At 42.3% G+C, this 19627-nt stretch overlaps 1 non-coding gene across 1 annotated transcript; it reads left to right on the top strand.

The window, feature by feature from the left end:
• The first annotated feature begins 695 nt into the window (after nt 1-695).
• On the top strand, nt 696-800 carry LOC118886005. Its single transcript, XR_005017637.1, has one exon. It is a non-coding gene; the product is annotated as a U6 spliceosomal RNA (small nuclear RNA).
• Nucleotides 801-19627: the final 18827 nt, after the last annotated feature.

Genomic DNA, 19627 nt, shown 5'->3' on the forward strand with positions numbered 1-19627 from the left:
ATTGTGGTAGGTAGTTTCTGATGTAGATCCCCAAATATTTGCCTACTTGTATTCCCATTCTTATGTAATCCCTTCACCTTGAGTGTGGGCTGGATCTAGCAATTTTGCTTCTAATGAATAGAATACAGCAAAATCAATGAGAAGTCACTTCTGTGATTAGGTGACAAAAGACTCCTAGCACTTTCTTGCATTTGTTCTGCTTGTTCATTATAATGAAGCAAGTTGCAACATGGAGAAGCCCACAAGGCAATAAACTGAGGGTAGGCTCTGACCAAAAACCAAAGAGGAACTGAGACCCTTTATCCAAAAGCCTGCAAGGAACTGAATCCTGCCAACAACTACATGAGTGACCTTGGGCATGGATCCTTTCCCAGTTGAAACTTCAGAGAAAGACCTCAGCCTCAGCTGCCATCTGAGAGCAGTCTTTCTCATTTAGAGGATCCAAATAAGCCATGGGCAGATATGAGAGACATTGTGATATAAGCTGTTGTTTTAAGTTTCTAAGTTTTGGGGCAGTTTGTTACACAGCAATGGATGACTAACACACTTTACCTGTCTACCATTTTTGGACATGTTCCCTCCTTTTATTTGCTGTTATAAATAATGCTGTACTAAATCGCCTTGGGCATATAACTTCATTTTGAGAAATGAATTTCCATAAGTGAAAATGATGAGTCAAAACACATGAGCAGTATGCACTCTGATGGTGCATATAATAAAATTTTGGAATGATACAGAGAAGATTAATATGGCCACTGCTTAAGGATGATACACAAAGTCATGAAGTGTTCCATATTCTTTTTACAAATGATTAAAAGCAGTTCAATGAAGGAAGGATAGCCTTTTCAACAAATGGTGCTAGAATGAGGGGCCATCTATAGGCAAGAAAATGAAACTCAAAAACTAAACTTCACACCTTATACAAAAATTAGCTCAAAATTGATTATAGACTTAAAACATAAAACTATAAAACCTTTAGGAAAAATAGAAAATAAAAATACTTTGGCATCTAGGGCTAGGCCAAGAGTCCTTAGATTTGACACCAAAAGCACAATTTGTAAAAGAAAAATTTGATAAATTGGACCTCATCAGAGTTAAAAACTTTTCCTCTGTGAAAGTCCAGGTGAAGAAGAAGAAAGAAAAGTAACAAACTGGGTGGAAATATTTGCAAACCACATAGCCAACAAAGGAGTAGTATCTCGAGTATATAAAGAACATGCAAAACTCAATAGTTAAGCAAAACAAACAGTCAAATTAGAAAATATGCAAAAGACACAGACTTTTCAATGAATATGATATGCAGATGGCAGATAAGCACATGAAATGATGTTTAACATCAAGAGCCAGCAGGGAAATGCAAATTAAAACCATAATGAGGTATCACTGCATACAGATCAGAATGGTGACAATAAAAAATGGTGACATTACCAAATGCTAGCAAGGATGTAGAGAAACTGGATCACTATTATTTTGTTGATGGGAATGTAAGATGGTATAGCCATTCTTGAAAACAGTTTGGCAGTTTCTTATAAAACTAAACATGAAATTGCCATAGGAACCCCAAATTGTACTCTTGGGTATTTATCCCAGAGAAATTAAAACTATGTGCACACAAGCACCTGCATGTGAATGCTTGTAGTGGCTTTATTCATAATAGTCCCAAACTACAAGACCTCAGATGTCTTCAGCAGGTGGATAGTTTAATTGTGGTACATATATACAAGAAATATTATTCAGTAATGAAAATAAGAAAACTATTGATACATGCAGTCATTTGGATGGATCTTCAGGGAATCTTCTGAGCAAAAAAAAATCCAATCTCCAAATGTTACACACTACATATTTTATATATTGTTCTTCAAATGACAAAATGTTATAAATGCAGGAGTTAGGGACAAGAGATGGAGAATGGGAGGCAGGAGAGTATGATTGTAAAAGGGCAGTATGAGAAATTCTTGCGATGATGGAAGGTCCTGTGTCTTGACTGTGGTGGTAGATATGTGAACCTATACACGTGATTAAATTGTATAGAACTGAATATACATAATACACAAATGAGCACAAGTAAAATTGGGGACATCTGAATGCTACGTGGACTGTATGAATGTCATGGTCTTGGATGTGATATTATACTATAGTTTTGCAAGATGTTACCACTGGTGAAAACTAGGAAGAGGTACATGGGATCTCTCTGTATCATTCCTTTCAACTGAATGCAAATCTATAATAATCTCAGTAAAATTTCAATTTTAAAATAGAGTGAGCATTTTTATAATTTTAAATATATTGACAAATTTTACACCAAGAAAGCACACTAATTCATAATTATACTCGCCAGATAAATGAGCTAGTAACCAGCACTCTCACTATTAAATGGCTCTATCAACTCTTTGCCTTTGCCAATAGGACAGGAAATTCTATGCAACCAACATTAAGCAGGATAAAAAAAGTTGTTTTATTCTGATAAAAATTCACTTCACCAGGAATATAAAAAATTACATATTTCTTATATAATTAATTAGTTCTTAATTCCTTGTACAACACAGCACAGACGTACATCAAGTAAAAACCCATGAAAATAACATGACATTCTCCTCTCAGAAATTAACAGATCAGGCAGATGATAACAGTAGAGAAAACTTTAAAACACTACCAACAAGGTTGATTCTATATCCAAATCTAATCTACATATACTTGTAACTGTATATTTGTGTCAAACAAAAATATACACTTTTCAAATATCCATGGTATATTGAGAATTAAACACAACCTATGGCTTTAAAAAAATCTAAAGACTAGAAATAATTCAAGCCAAATTATTAGACCAAAATATAGTAAAAGTAGAAAAAAAGAAAATGTTAGACCAAAAAAATTCACTTTAATTGCAATTTTAAAAGGTCTTTCTAAATATCGTGTACTGAAGAGGGAATCAAAGCTGAACTTGTACATCATTTATAAACATTAAGTGTTAGAAATAAATGATTGAATCATTCAATTAAAGAGACTAGAAAATGAAAACAAAACAAAACAAGACAACTCTGATGGATGCAAAAATGACCACAAATTCCTCCTGTCCTGGCATCTAAGCTCTTAGGTGGTGTCCTCTCATAGTGACTCTAGTCTTGGCCATGGGACTTGGGTTTACACAACAGGACAGTGGAAAACACACTACAGGCAGAGACTTGAAACATACATTCGGCCTCACTCTCTTGCTGGGATCACCATGTGAGGAAGCCAGGGCTGGGCTGCTGCAAGATGAGAGCCATGTGGCCCAGTCACCCCTGTCACCCTGGCCAACAGCCTGCCAGCTGCCAGAAGTCTGACCAAGGACACCTTAGAGCTTCCAGCCACCAGCCGACTCACCAGCTGACCACAGATGCACGAGTGAGCCGAGCAGTGGTTAGCTGAGCCAGCCTGAACTGGAAGAAACCCCCAGCCAACCCACAGAAGCATGAGCTACATGAAACATGGTTGTTTTTAAGCCACTAAGTTTTCGTGCTGTGGCTTGTTACACAGCAAAAGCCGTGGCCTAAAAACATAAGGTTAAGAAGAAGAGGCAGTTCTCACACAAAGTCACAAGTCGTGTCACTGCTCTTCCATCATCTTTGTGAATGAAATAAAGTACTAGGCAAATGGTCTTTAAAGGTACGTATGGGGCTATGGGATTCTAAGGTGCCCAGAGTCCAGGCTGCGAGCAGGGAACACCCCCTAGACTGAGGTCTGCTTAGAAGCATGCCTCTTCTCTCTAGCGCAAGGGATAGCATTCACTCTGGCGGCTTCCATGTCGGTTTTCCACACCAGATAATGAGCCACTTCATCTGAAACCAGAAGAAACAATATGGGGGTGGTCGGAGGCCTTACAGCCTTCACTGGCTGTCAGGGCCTCTGCTCTCAAAGCCATGGCTACGTGGACACAGGCCAGATAACGGAAGCAGCCTGTGTGATGCAGAGTTGGGTTGAACCAAGAGTCAGCCCACAGACCTCAAGGCCAAGTGGCACACAGCAGGTCCTCAGCACATGTGTGGATGAAGGTCTGCACATGGTAACGATCACGGGCACATAAGGTGTGGTGATGCTATGGGCCTGGGATTATTCTGTGGGTGCTTCTTCGAGTTTCTCTAGATCGAGAGTAAATGTGTGCAGAAGAACCCAGAATCATTTGCAGATGGGCTTGCTGAGCTGGCTGGCTTAGTCTCAAACCATCTAAATGGAAGTCAAGGATTTCTGCAGGGACCCGTTCTTCCACAGGTGTTCCTGCAGCCTCGTAAACAAGACAGAAGGGACAGTATGAAGTAAAAAAAAAAACAAAAACCCTTAAGAACAGACAAGATGGTGCAGAGGCAACACATCTGTTGCAGTGGGACCAGCGGCTGCCAGCAGCTTTTATTCGGCTTTGTTTGTGCAGCTGAGAGGCGGGCCTGGTTGGAGGTTACAGCGCTTGCTTTCCGAGTGCCTGTAACACTGGGACAATTAGAGACATGCCTGGTCCTGCAGGATCAGGAGCTATGCTGTGCCTTTCCGAGGGGGCTGGTGACCTCTCTGTGCCTGTAATGATCACTGCCATTAGGGCACCATCATCCTTGCCTTCATGTCATGCATGAGCTTACGAGATGGGTGAAGGCTTCCAGAATCTGAAAAGATGATGATACATGCAAAATTCAAAATGAAATTTTCTTTTTGAAAAATTACAAGTTAGATGTAAGTGGAAATGAACATGTCTTCTTTTTTGATTTTCCAGTCTAGAAGTTCTGGGTATATTCACTGAAGCTGGGTTTTCCTTCCAGGTTGGGCCCCAGCTCCGGGTTCCCTCTGCCTGCTGGGCCTAGCAGCACTGCATGACCCAGTCATCTGTAAATGTAAGCTCCAGGGCACAGGACCTTGGCCTGCTTCATTGTTATACTGTCCCTGGCCCCCAAAGAGGTCTGGAAACCATATCCCTCAAGGTGTTCACTCACAGTAACTCACTGGTCAGGAAGTTCAATTCCACAAGATTTCTAGAGATTCCTCAAAGTGGTTAGTCTCTCTCTTTCAGGATCTTTGGATTCTTCAAAGATCTGCCTTCATGCATCTCTCTGGCATGGGCACTAAGACGGATGACTCACATGGTGACTCACACTGTCAGCATTTGCCAATTTTTAGGTTTGTAAGTCCTATACTGACTTTGTTTTAAAAACTTAGAAATTAGGATGGGCAATTGTAAGAAAGAAAGAAAGAAAGAAAGAAAGAAAGAAAGAAAGAAAGAAGGGAGGGAGGGAGGGAGGGAGGAAGGAAGGAAGGAAAGAAGGAAGGAAAGAAAGAAAGAAAAGAAAGAGAGGGAAAGAAAGAAAGAAAGAAAGGGAAAGAAAGAAAGAAAAAGAGAAAGAAAGAAAAGGAGGAAGGGAAAGAAAGGAGGGAGGAAAGAAAAAGAAAAAAGAAAGAAAGAGAAAGAAGGAAGGAAGGGAGAAAGAAAGAAAAAGAAACAAAGAAAGAAAGGGAAAGAAGGAAGGAAGGGGGGAAGGAAAGAAGAAAGGAAGGAAGAAAGAAAGGAAGAAAGAGTAAGCAAATAAATAAAAGCCTACGAGGCAGGTTGGATGGACGTGCTGCTGTTGCCTAGCCAGGGACCTGTGTGCAGTGCCCCACCCAGCCCAGGAACTGCACACCTTCCCTTTGCAAACCTTGGTCCTTCTAATTTCAAGCTTTGTTGTCAAACCTGAAGCGTGGCTTCATCTCACCATTTCTCCTCCAGCTTCCAACCAACTGAATGGCACTTGGGGATCTGGTAAATTGTCCATTCATCTGCCCAGCTTCCCTCCGTTCCTCACATTCTGCATTTTCATGGGTGGCCATTTTCAGCCTGGGATAGACTGGGCAGCCACCGGTACAGGGAGCTTCAAGGAGGCTTGTCCCAAACCACAGTGTCTGTGAATGCTGGCATTGTCAAGATGGCCCCTGTTACATATCTGCTCCTGAGAAGAGGAGAGAAAGCACCTTCCCTTAACCTTGGGTTGAATTTATTTTTGTTCCATGAGACTGCAGAAGTCCAGACCCATGATGCCTATCTAAAAATCTAACCATATCAAAAGAAAATCTTTGCTGTATAAATGAGATTAGCTATCTCCCAATTTTGGTATATAAATTGGTTCTCCATTTAGACTTCCTCCCCTGCAGTACTCCTTCGTTACAAACCATCATTACATCAGGATAACATTGGGAAAAAGAAAAGCAACACAACAAAATACTTAATTTCATTAATCTGTTCAGCAATACCAATATAATGAGGCATAATATTGATTTTCTTACTTAGGATTTAAAATCTCTACTTCTTTGCACAGAATTAAATGCTTCAAACTGATATTCCACCTCTTTACAGTCGCATCTTTAATTTAGTTGTTATAATTAGGCATTAACGGGTGTCAGTAGGATAGCCAGTTAGAGACCATTCTGTTCTGCTTGTCTTGATTATCACAGTTTAGATGTAAAGTAAATTAGAATGAAAGACTATACAGTCCAATTACAGATAAAAACAGCGAACTGCACTGTTGTAATTAGATGCCAGGACTATTTTTCTTAGATTTTGTATCTCTGAAGGCCCTTCTTGTAGCTACTTGGCTGAAGCCACTGCTGAAAGACTTCAGGACGGATCTGAATAGTTGCAGCCACATTGTTTCTTGCAAAACTTGAACTTCTGACTGGGCTTTCTTCCTGGGAACCTTTCTCAGCCAGAGACCATGAGGATTTGCTAGAGTGTTCCTCCCTTGGGGCCAGGGGTCTGCATGCATCCCTGCCTTTCACTGCCTGGGAAGCTCAGGTAGTTGGATGAAACAAGTGCAAAGGTCTGTTTCTATGTGAATCTATCTGGCTGTTCCTACCCTCATCCTCCTATCCTTCCTCATTTTCCCTTCCTCCTCTTCCTCACTGATGTCGAATCTTGGGTATCACACTGCCTTTTGGGTCCAGAATGCTGGTTAAAACCATGCCTTTTGTGGAATTTTCTAGAAGTGAGCATATGCTAGGTGGTGCCTTCCTGTAATGCTGCTTATTTTTGAAAACTGACCAAGGAGAGCTTGACATGGCCACTGAAGAGTGACTTGGAGGTAGAATGACCCATTCATTCATTTCACAAACATTTATCAGCTGCCCACCCTGCCAGACATGAGGCTAGACCATGGGCTCATGGACACACCTGCTGGGGTGGGGCTCAAGGCCTGATGAAGGTGGTGCAGCCATGGAGTAGATAATTGATGATTATGATACAGCATGAAAAGTGCTCGTTGGGCTGAAAGCTCTGCATTCTAGGGTCAGAGCGGGAACACCCATCCCCATGAGAGGTGAGAACTCCCTAGTCCCTTAGGCTGTGATGCCTGACTTGTTTTGAAGGATTAGGGGGAATTATTTAGGTGGGTGGAGAAGCAGCAGGGAGGGGCTTCCAAAAGGAATACACGTTTAAGTCAAAGGCACATAGGTGGTCTCAGATGGCTAGAGCATGGTGGGCAATGCAGCTCTACAAAGTAGGCAGGGCCAGGCCATGAAGGATCTTGTGAACCTATAAGCCAAAGGAGGTAACTCAGGATCTGTCATGGGAAAAAGTCCATAAGGACCTCCCTGTCCTGGGATAGACTCCTCAGTTCTCAGTCCTATTGAAGTCCTGGCACACACTGGCATCTCTGACCCCCACTGCCACATGGTTATTTTAAATTTACCCCTAGGCTCTCAATGGAAAGACCCCCTGCCCCAGACCTTGGTGTGTGAGACTGTTAAGAGGGACACATACTGTCTTGATAGGGTGTACATGCTCAGGCTTGTCGGGAGCCAGGAGGGCTGGGGAGAGTGAGGACATCCTTTCATTGCAGTGGCATAAATGGTTACTGAGTACCCAGCTGATACTCCTTTAGAGGAGAGCCAAACCCAGTACCAACAAATGCTTCTTACCCCTGAGGACCTCTGGACTCCAGGGCTGGTGATGAAATTTCTAGGACTCAGAGCCACCCAAGATGCGACGGGCTGAGGATCTGTGCACTTCTTGTCATTGAACATGTTTTGCGACCGGCTGGATGACCCTTACTCAGGACCCAAATGGTAAAGGGAGGACATGGCCTAGAGTGGCTTCTGCTGGACCTCCTCACCACATGGTACCTCACATCACTGGATGCATGTGCAGAAGCTATGGTTATTTCAATCCACCAAGCATTGACTGTGAGTCGGAGGGACACCAACATCCACTGCGCGTGCGTACATGAGAGGTGCCTAATTATCATCCTCCTGGAAATTCACATATCCTAATACTTCCTGGTGTATTTTGTAAAGCACTCCTACATTAGAGTGAGGCGGCTGCTCTGGACCCTCCCCAGGCTGAGCCTGCAGTAATCCATGCTTTTCTCAAAGCACCTCCCCAGCCATTCGACCTATTTTCTAATGAAATTCACTGGTACCTCTCCATGCCAATTCGGGCTGGAGGCACTTCCTCTCAGGTAGTGCTAACAGGGGAATCCATGATATTCATATTTAAGTCATGCAATTTCAAGTGCTCAGCAAATGAGAAGGAAGGCATCTGAAGAGTTTGAACTGTGTGACCTCACCACCAAACAGAGCTCAGGCTTGGGTGTGCGTCTGATCTTGCCTTACGTAGGTCTCAGGTGAATATGCCTCTGAGCATGCCCTTGCTCCATGCTAAGTGGATATTAGGGTTTAAAGAGATGTGATTTATGCAATACGGCCCATAAACATAAACCAGGTGCTGCAGCTTATCGTCTCCTGCAGAGGCAGGAATCAGTGCTCCCAAACTGAGAACTACTTGAGAGATGAAATGCCACTTTCCAACTTGGTTCTTCACAATGGACCTCAAGGGTAATTTGACTATGTAGGATGTTAGCTGTGGTTAGTGACCTTGGGACTCAAATTCCATGAAAGAAGTAATTCTGCTTTTGTGAACTTCAGTGCACATGGGATCTGGGTCATCATGAGTCTGACCTCTGTGGGAACATCGGTCAACTCTGCATGGCCTCTGTACTGGTTTTATCAAATGCTTGTCCTCCATGCTAAGATGGCCCTTCAGAGGAAAATGCCACATGATATCCAATCATGCTTTCTCTGGGAGACGTTTTTAAAGTGAGCTGATCCTATCTAGGAGAGAAGGATTGAGCAGAATAAGGTCCCACCATGACCTCTTAGGGCACTAGGATGTACTAAGTCTCCTGACATTTAGGTCACACTCTGTGCGCCACTAAGGAGGCATTTAGTTGTCTGGGTTGGCTCTGTGAAAACCTACAACCCCGCCCTCCAATATCAGTGCACATGTGCACACACACACAAAGACACATACAGACACATGAAGACACACACACGCGCACACACACACACACACACAGACACACACTGGATATCTAACAAAAACCAAAACCAAAGAGGAAACCTTATTCCCTGCAAATGTTCTTGGAGACACCACTTTTAATTTAGGAAGATTTCTTTTTTTCCATGATGAATTAATTTCCTAGAGATCATTTAAGGTGTGATCCAAGCGTATATTTTCTTTTGCAAACAGATCTGACCTGTTACTAATTTTGCCTACAATTAGTTTGGTGTAATTACCGCCACTTACAATTTAGTCTGCTTTCACTAAAAAAAATTATTGTTCACGGGGTCATAAAACTCTTTAAAAATTGCTTAATGAAAAACGGAGCCTTGGGAATGTTGCACAAGATAAGCCCAGCCATTAAATCCAGGACTTCCTGGGTGCATGAGGTAGTAGGTTGTGCCGGAGGCTCTCCAGCACTGTGTGTGTGTGTGCACGCGCACACATGTGTAGAGCAGCAGTGTTTGGGAGAGAAGTCCCTTTTATAGGTGTCATCTTCAGCCCTGGATGTGTGCTGTGTAGCCTGGCAGGGCCTGAGACACCAACTCAAAACAGAGAATACTCAGGATGCTCTGTCTCCATCTCCTGTGTTTTTTCTGCTGGGTCAGAATGGACAGATCTAACCAGAATAAAGAAATAACGAGGGAGCGGTCTAGAGGAACAAATACTAGCCTTCAAGCCAATTTGGACATTCACAGAGAGATGCTGTCTGAGCTAGGCTGACTCTGCCATGTCCTCTTGATAGAGACCTCACAGTTGAGGTGTCCACAGCCTGGTAGGCTCATATCCCGTGACAAGCCTCCTCCCATGAGCCATCCCTGATGGTGTGCAGTGATAGCTCACTCTTCGTTATCTCAAAGGGACTCAGCCCCTCCCCCTTGCTCACTCTTCTCTTTCCCCTCATTACTGGGCTGGAGAAAAGTGAAACCAACAATCCTTGAAAGCTCTCCAACAACACACGTCTCTGAAGTCTGAAGAACGCACTAGCTGACTTTGTTCTGATGTCCTGTGTGGGCACACGTGTTCTGACGCCCTGGGCATATGCACACATGCTCTGACATTCAGGTGCTCTCATGTTCTGGGTGTGCACGTCTGAGCCAGGAGAGTCTTGTAGAATTCCTTCAAATTAGAACAGAGCAAAGGGCAGAGAGTGAGGAGACCCTAAGGACGAAGATGACATGTGTGCGGAAAATGAGGATTCCAGTCTACAGCGCTACCTGGAGAGTCAGTCACAGCCGAGTCTTTGGAACCAGACGTCTGAGCGCATGGCTGACAGAGACTGACTCCCCTGAGACTGAACCTGCGGCTCCGGCCCCCACGTATGAGAGCTGCAGCCCAGCTTTGCTTTTTCAGTGGAGAATGGACAGTTTCTGCGTAGACGGTGAGAAATGGAGTAAGGTGAGTGAGAAGTGAAATGTGAGACTCCAGAGGAGCCCCTATGTCCAAGAGCATAAACCCTGGCAAGATTAGGATGCTGGGCATTTTGGGAAGACAACTTTCCTCAGTGTATCATCACATATTCCCAACAAGCACCAGCATTACCCGGAAGGAGATTAAAGTTGTATAAGATACGGTCCGCAAAGTATGCTGTAGGTTCTCAACCTCTGAATTTAAATCTAGCAAAGGTCTAAAGATCGTGTTAGCACCCTTCTCTAAGGGCTTCCCATTACATTCAAAATAGAATCGTAACTCATCTGCCCATCTCCGGGCAGCCTTAGACTCGTCTGCCCATCTCTGGGCAGCCTTAGACTCATCTGCCCATCTCCGGGCAGCCTTAGACTCATCTGCCCATCTCCGGGCAGCCTTAGACTCGTCTGCCCATCTCCGGGCAGCCTTAGACTCGTCTGCCCATCTCCGGGCAGCCTTAGACTCGTCTGCCCATCTCCGGGCAGCCTTAGACTCGTCTGCCCATCTCTGGGCAGCCTTAGACTCGTCTGCCCATCTCTGGGCAGCCACATCAGCCACCCCTTGAAGGAGCCCAGGCAGCCTTCTGTCTGGAGCTTCCCCCAAACCTCTTCATGACTCTATTCCAGCAGGGGATCCTCAGAGAGGCCACCCTGCTCACCTTCCCCATCACTTCCAGCTCCCTCACCTGCTTTCCTTTTCATCGTGGCATCTGGGGCCAGAGTTCAGATGGGACACTGCCACTTACCAGCTCTGTGATCTTGACCAAGTCACCTAACTTCTCTGTGCCCCAATCTCTTCGTCTAAAAGGAGAGATCACAGTACTGCCCGGTACCATGGGTGTGAGGATTCAACAAGGCAACACCTGTAAAAACGGGCTTAGAATGGCATTTGGCAGAGAAAAAACACTCAAGAAGTGTTGGCCGTTATTATTTTTATGATTATATTTATATAATATTTAATTACATAATTTGTATAATATACATTTAATTTGTAATAATAATTATCAGTAGTCTATTATTCCTGGCGAACCAATGCAGAAGCTTGCACACAGCTTAACCTAGCGATTGAACAGTAGGGTCCCAACGTGCGTTCCATATCCTGCCAGCTAAATGACACACAATTATGTGTGAGTGCTGAATATTTTCTTTTTATAAATGTATGGCCCACAACTTCGTTATCTCCTGCAGCACTTTTTAAAAGTAAGGTATATTTGGCAAAAGTAACTAACAATAGTGTGCCTAACTTAAGTCAAGAACCCCTTACGTGACTGGCCCACATTGTTCCAAAATTCTGGGTGAAATATGATTTTATTTGCTATGGAATTCACAAGAGCATTGTGGAAGGACAATTTACCAGTCCACAGAGCTGGTGACTTCATGCCCAATGCCCAAGATGCCACAGAGCCCTGGCACTTGAGAGAGGGTCATGATAAATGGACCTCTTTTGTTTATGTAACTTAAATCCGGGCATTCTCTCCAAGGTAGGAGAGCTCCTTCCAAATTATCTTTAGGAAAAAAATAGTTCTTTATATGCAGTGTTCACTTCTCTTAAGGGAATAGGATCTTTTGTAAGTGGAATTTGTTTCCAGAAATTAGTACTGAGACTCTGTTAAACTGAGTTCAATATTCTGTTTCAATCCTGATGTAAAATCCTAACTTAGAAAGAATATGTTTTATGAAATGAGATATGGATGACTCAAAGGATGCAATAAATTGAGTCAGTGATTCAACATTCATAAAGAAGCAAACAGTGAGGGGTTTTAAAGCCTTAGATACCTTATCTTTGTTTAGAAATAAAATCAAGAGGTCTCAGAAGTGTTCTGTTGGTTTGGGGAGGGCTGGGAAGAGGAAGCTGAGTCCTGGGTCCACCTCCGGAAATTCCAGATTCATCCTTTGGAACCCAGTTGGCCACAAGCAAGTCCTTGGTCAGGCGTTTCTGGGCATTGACATGTCCAGTGTTTTTTCAGCTTGTCCCTGTACACTAAGCATGTACTGACTACCTACTATACATGGAGAACTGTTCCGTGTGCTGGGGAAACAGTGGTAAATGAGAGTCCTAGGTGTCTTCTAACAAATATTTCTTGACCACCTTCCAAGTGCCCAGGGCTGCTGTGCGGGGCCCAGGGATACAGCACTTCCCTCCGCTCATTCCCAGGTGGATGGACAACCAGTAAAAGCATAAATGATGTAAAGTCACAAGTGACAGGTGACATGATGAAAATGAAGACAGACGAGGGCCTAGGAAGTGATGGGGGAAGGCAGGGAGGCCTCTCTGAGAATGCCCTCTGGAGACGGAGTCATGAAGAGGTGTGGGGGGACCCTCCAGGCAGAGGGTGGGTGGGCTCCTTTGAGGTGGCTGCTGTGGCTGGAGTGAGATGAGTGGCACAGAGATGGGTGGATGAGCCTAGGGGACAGGAAGTTTCAGATGGCAGTGGCTTCATGGGTTTTGCAAGAATTCTCTTTTGATTGTGATGGGAAGTCCTTTGAAAAGGGTACTAACATGATCTTTATTTAGATCTTTGCTAGATTGAAATTCACAGGCCAAACAGGTTGGGAGCCTACAGCATACTTTAGGGACCACTCCTGCAGATGGGGGCCAGGCAGGCAGAGGAATCAGGAAGGGGAAGGGGGTGGGACGCCACAGGGAGGGGGAGGGTCATCGGCAGACGCAAGCACTGGCCTGGCCTCACTGCAGAAGGTGGACGTTCTCTTGCATCACAGAGGAGGGCAGCCCCAGAGAGAGAGTGCATCAGCACACACATGGCACCAAATGAGGCTTTCCTCAGGCCATTATGGGCATTTATGTATCTGATATTTTTTCAGCTTGTCCCTGGACAGCAAACTCACATGCTCAATTTCTAGTGCTAAACGAGGACTGTAGAAATCCTGCCTGCCCAAACCCACAGGGTGGCTGAGATCTTTGGATTTACCGGACAGCCACTGTGGTCTTCCCTTCCCTTCATGGGCAGGGAACCCATGTCCAAGTCCAGCTGTGTTTCTCTGCATGTTGAAATCTGAGTTTTCACCGGCATCAGGAGAGCGACCATGGCTGTGGGTGAGTAACATGCCCCTTGGCTTATCTTCCCACCTTTTCTTTACCCAGTGAACCAGGGTGGCTCGGAGCAAGGGCAGGAGCAGAAAGGGACCATGCCCTTGCCTCCGCCCTGTGTGCCCTTATCAGTAGGGCTGTGCCGCAGGGCTGGGCGGCCCCTGGTTTCTGAAAGCAACAGTGTGCTGGCACTTTTCCTGTTCCTTGGCCTTTAGCAGAGACCAGCCACTGCGGGGGTGCTCACTGGAGGCCTCCCAGCACCCTGGGCCCGTGTTATTACGGCAGCTTAAGAGTAGTAAATAAAAGGAACAAACGAAATAAAAACACAAAATGAAAAAATAATTAAAACAATAACTATTCCATTCATTCTGAGCACATCATCTAAGATTGCATTAGAAAAAAACTACAATAAAAACATGCTTTTAATCTGATAGTAAAAAAGCCCAATAAAATAAAAATGAGCTCCATTAATGAAAATAATGGCTCTTACCCCAGCCAGTTAAAATGCTAAGCTTATGTGTTTTGGGGTTTGGGGGCGCTGAGGACTGTTTTTTTTTCCCCACAGCTGGTGATAGATTTGTTTTTGTTACATACTGGAGATGGGCCCCGCTAATTAGTACTGCTTAATATAGAATCTTACCTTTTGTATGAAGCCCAAAGAAATTGTATAGGAAGACAACCAGTTCCTGGGGAAATGGGTCAAAGAACTGCTCTACTTAAGGTTTGGACTTCAGTTAGGAACTCAGATAGGTAGCTGTACGTGTATGTGTGTGTGTGTGTTTCTCTTTCTCCCTCCTTCTTTTGCTCCTAACCTCCTCCCCCTACCAGCCCTCCTCCTCATTACTTCAGTTTGCTTTTGCCCCTTTTAGGGAATGACTTTAATTTACTTGCACATGACAGGTAAGTCCCACCTCAGACTCTTTTTGGGTGAAATGGAGGTATAAATAGATAAGGCCACAATAATAGGAGACCTCAGCAAGACCCTTTTCCTTGCTAGAAAAATTGAGCGGCTTTGCTCAGGACTTCCTCCTGCACCATGCATCCCTGCATCTGGCATCCTGAATGGCCTTCCTTCCTCACAGTGGCCTTTTCCTGGGCTTTTCTCCCCCTTTTCCTCTCTAGCACGTATTATGGGTCGTAATTTGTAACTGCTTGTATGTTATTTGTTTCATTTTGAATCTGTTGACTGTAGCTACAAAAGGAGACATGACACCACTCACGGTCCATGTCTTGACCTCTGAAGCCTTTGCTGAGAGCCAACCTCACCAAACTCAGGATGAAACTCATTCAAAGAAACTCTGTCCATTTAATCAACTCCTCTGTTGCCCTCCCAGGGCCCTGATGCTATGACTACAAGTACTTATTTGTTCAAATGAATATTAACATTGTAATTTAGTACCTAATTATGCTTCTCTAGTCATAACTGGAAATGTGGTATGAAAATCCTTACATGCTCTTTGGCTATCAGCATGTACTTTTGTCAATATTCTGGAATTGCCGGAGATTTCTTTCATGTACCCTCTTTGTGGTCATATCTCTCCCTGTCTCTGATCCTCCCTCGTCGCTACAGATTTACTCTCTACCCTTTCCGGCTGTTTTGAGCACTGCGGTCTTGCTTGAATAAAATAGGATGTCTAGAGTTCAGCTCCTTCCTGAAGAAGTGTGTGCACAGATGCTGTTCAAATGGCTTCATCTTTTGTCTGATAATAGTACCAGCCACAGAGCATAGATTTTAGGATTCCATCACTGGGAAAACCGTGCCTGCCACACGTAAGTGCTCAATAAAGTTTGCCTAATTAATAATTCTCGTCTTGTCTCATATTTCTAGGCCAGTAGCCCTCAGTCCTGGCTGCACATAAGAAAACATGTATCTTTAAAAAAATCCTCATGCCTGGTCTCATGTCAGAAAGTTGAAATCTGTGCCTCTATGAATGGGGTTTCCAGATGGTTCCAACAGGCAGGGAGGATTGAGATCCCTGCTCCAGGCAGAGCCAACATATGAATGCTTTAAAGAGCCACTGTTCTCTCTATAATCAGTTCCAGTGTATAGCAGCCATTGGCAGATGACCGAAAACTTAGTTTCGGCTTGGAACTGTTCTATGAACTGATTAGCCATATCCCTTTTAGTGGTGGTGGAAAAAGGAATGTAGGCTTTATATTGGTAAAATTATTTTGGAAAAGAGATTGATCTATCAATATTTTAAAAGAATGTCCTAATAGGAATTATTTGCCTCTGTAATGATATTTGTTGCTCTAACCTGCAAGTGTTTTGTGCAAGTTCTCCCATAAGGCAGATCCCCCTGTTGGCAGGACTGGGTGTCCGTCTACCAGGATGCAGATGGCTCATAACCAACAACGCTGCTGTTAAGAACACCATCCAAGCCTTCTGTCTCGAAAACATCTATTTGCAACTGGGAAAAAAAAGAAACACAACAACTGGTACGTCTAAGTCACCCTCTTAAAAAACATGCATTTTCTGACAATCATGTTTACAGATAGATTTGCTGAGCAAGGAGGACCCATGTCCTTGAGGATCGTGGGGTAGCATTGACCTTCTGTAGGCAGACTCCTTGCCTTACCAAGAATCTTCACCCATGTCCTTGTATGCCCTAGATAGCCCTCTTACCAAGGCAGAGTGAAATTCCCAAAACACTGAACGCAGCCTTGTTATCTTTACCCAGGAGCTCTAGCATCAGTTCAAATCAGAAAAATGTCACTAAGTGGATTGGGTTAAAGGCATCTCATGCATGAACCTTTGTATAATTTGAGCTGATTCTGCCCAGGGCCACACATCAGGAACAGTTTTATTTCTTCCTCACCAATCTGTATGCCACTTCTTGCCTCATTGCAGTGGCTACAATTTCCAGTACCCAGTTGAATGAATGGTGAGGGTGGACATTCCTGCCTTTCTTCCCTGTCTTAGAGGGAAGAGGTCTCTTTTTTTTGGTAACATAAATGGTTGTTGAGTTTTATCAAATGCCTTTTTTTGCATCAGTTGATATGATCATGTGATTTTTTTTCTTTAGGATGTCGATATGGCAGATTACATTGATAGATTTTTGAATGTAGAACCTCTTGCATATCTGAAATAAATCCAACTTAAATCCAACTTGATCATGTGTCTGATTCTTTCTTTTATAATGCTGGTTCATTTGCTAATATTTTGTTGAAGATTTTTGTGCTTAAAATCATAAGAAATAATGGTTTGTAACTGTCTTATTTTGTACTGTATTTGTGTAGTTCTAGTATCAAGGTAAATAAAATAAGTTTGGAGGTACTTCTTCCTCTTCTATTTTCTGGAAAAGATTGTGTAAAATTTTGTTAATTCTTCTTTAAATATTTGGTAGAATTTTCCATTGAAACTGAGCATTTCTTTTTTAGAAAAATTGTAATGACAAATTCTATCTGTTTAATGGTTAGAGGACTAATTGGGTTATCTATTTCAACTTGGTTTTGGTAGTTTGTGGTTTTAAAAGAATTGGTCCATTTCTTCTAATTTGATAAATTTCTGAGTGTAAAGTTGTTCATAGTATTCCATTCTTATTCTTTTAATGGCTGTGGGATCTGTTATAATATCCCATTTCATCCCTGATACTGGTGATCTGTGTCCTCTCTCTTTTTATCTTTGTCAGTCTTGATAGAGGTTTATCATTAAAAAAAATTTTTTTAAAGAACAGCTTTTTGTTTTATTGATTTTTTTCTACCGTTTTCCTGTTTTCACTTCATTGATTTCTGCTCTGATCTTTATTATTTCCTCCTCTTTGCTTGCTTTGTGTTTACTTTGCTTTTCCTTTTCTATTTTCTTGAGGTAGGAACTTAGATTACTTATTTGAGACTTTTCCTTTTTTCTAATGTATTTAGTGCTATAAATTTCTCTCTCAGCATTATTTTAGCTGCATACTACATATTTTGATATTTTATATATTAATTTTCATTCAGTTATATGTGTTTTAAATTTCTGTTGAGATTTCATATTTGACCCATGGAATATTTAGAAGTGTATTGTTTAATTTCCAAGTGTGAGGTCAGGGGAGAATTTTATTGGCTTCTTGAAATAGAAAATTGCCAGGTTGGCTTCTGAGCAGGTAATATGACATGAGCCTTGTAGGGTGTTATATACCTTTGATAAATCTAGATAAATACAGGAATACCTCTAATAGAAACATAAGGAAAACATTTGCTTCCTTTACTCCTTTGACACCTCTTAATTAGGAGCACTAGCAAATCTACTCATTTGGTCACACATTTTTTTTCAAAGCATTTCTCATCATATTTTGAGCACTATACTCTGTACTCACGTGCAGGATCTTCCTGGGCCCATGGTTCACAAATTCCGTCACTCACCATGTCGCTCTCCCTCCCATTCTGTGGCCTACCCTGTTTACATAAATTGCTGAAAACAGATCTTCTTATAGGGTATGGATGATGCAAGTCATGAGATGTGGTAGTACTTAGCCAATGACTTGGAGATGTAACTATGTGAGCTACATCCACGACCAAACACAGACAGTTATTGAGTAAGATTATGGTTACACCATCCTTTACTGAAAGTGGTTTCTTTTAGCTATGGATATTTAGATAATTGCCTCTGTTTTTCATTTAATGGGATGGTGACAAAGTTTGGATGATGAGAAGGAGGAAGAGGAGATGATGTTCTGAGACTCTAAGTTCACGCCCTGCTCATATCCCTTATCTATCTATCCACTCATCCATTGACTTTTCCATCTATCTGTTCTTGGTGATCACACTTGGCGAGCTCAGTATCACATCGGGATCTTTGCATTTGCTCTTCCTCTTTTTGGAAAGTTCTTTCTCTGACTTTTCATGTGCTGGCTCCTTCTTGTCTTCTCTTCAACAAAGTCTTTCCTAATCATTCTATCTAAAAGAATTCCCTCTTAGTTATTATCACATTATCTTATTTTTTCTTTTAAGATACTTTTCACTCTTTGAAACTGTCTCATTTATTTTTATCCACTTATTTATTTTCAGTCTTCCTTGCCAGAATACAAGTTCCATGAAGGCAGAGATATTATCTATTTTGTTTCCCAGCGTATTACCAACACCTAGACCAACATCCATACAGCTGACAATTCATACATATAATTATTTATTAATTAAATTAATAAATGTTAATTTTCTGACAATATAAGGTAGTGATTAAAAGTGCAGACTCTGCAGCCAGACTGTCTGCATTTAATTCTATGTATGCAAACTTGGGAATAGCATGCAATGACCTTGGGCAAGTTATTTATCATTTCTGTGCCTCAGTGGCCTCATGAAAGGAAAAATGGTATGAAATGAGAATAGTACATAACTCAAACTTGTCATCGTCAGGAGGATTAAGTGAAATAGAAATTCAAAAAAAGTACAGTGCCAAAATAGCATCTGGAAACTCTATGCATTTAAAAACAACTACTACTACTAAATAATACCCATGGGCCATTTTTGGAAAATAAAGTAAAAAACAAGAAATACAACAACAACAAAAGAAAACAATTCCTACCTTGAATTTTAAATGTAATGAGTACTTCTGAGAGATTCTCAAATCCTAGTTAGGTACTCATGAAGAAAACAAGCCATTAGACTTGACTGCATCACTAACTGTCTTGGTGATCTTGAGCTTGTTCAGAACCTTCCCTGAGTCTTTTTTTTTTAATTGAAGTATAGTTGAGTTACAATGTTGTGTTAATTTCTGCTGTACAGCAAAGTGATTCAGGTATATATATATATATACATTCTTTCTTATATTCTTTTCCATTATGGTTTATCACAGGATATTGAATATCGTTCCTTGTGCTATACGGTAGGACCTTGTTGTTTATCCATTCTATATATAATAGTTTA

This window comes from Balaenoptera musculus, chromosome 19, assembly GCF_009873245.2.
Source record: "Balaenoptera musculus isolate JJ_BM4_2016_0621 chromosome 19, mBalMus1.pri.v3, whole genome shotgun sequence".
NCBI lineage: Eukaryota > Metazoa > Chordata > Mammalia > Artiodactyla > Balaenopteridae > Balaenoptera > Balaenoptera musculus.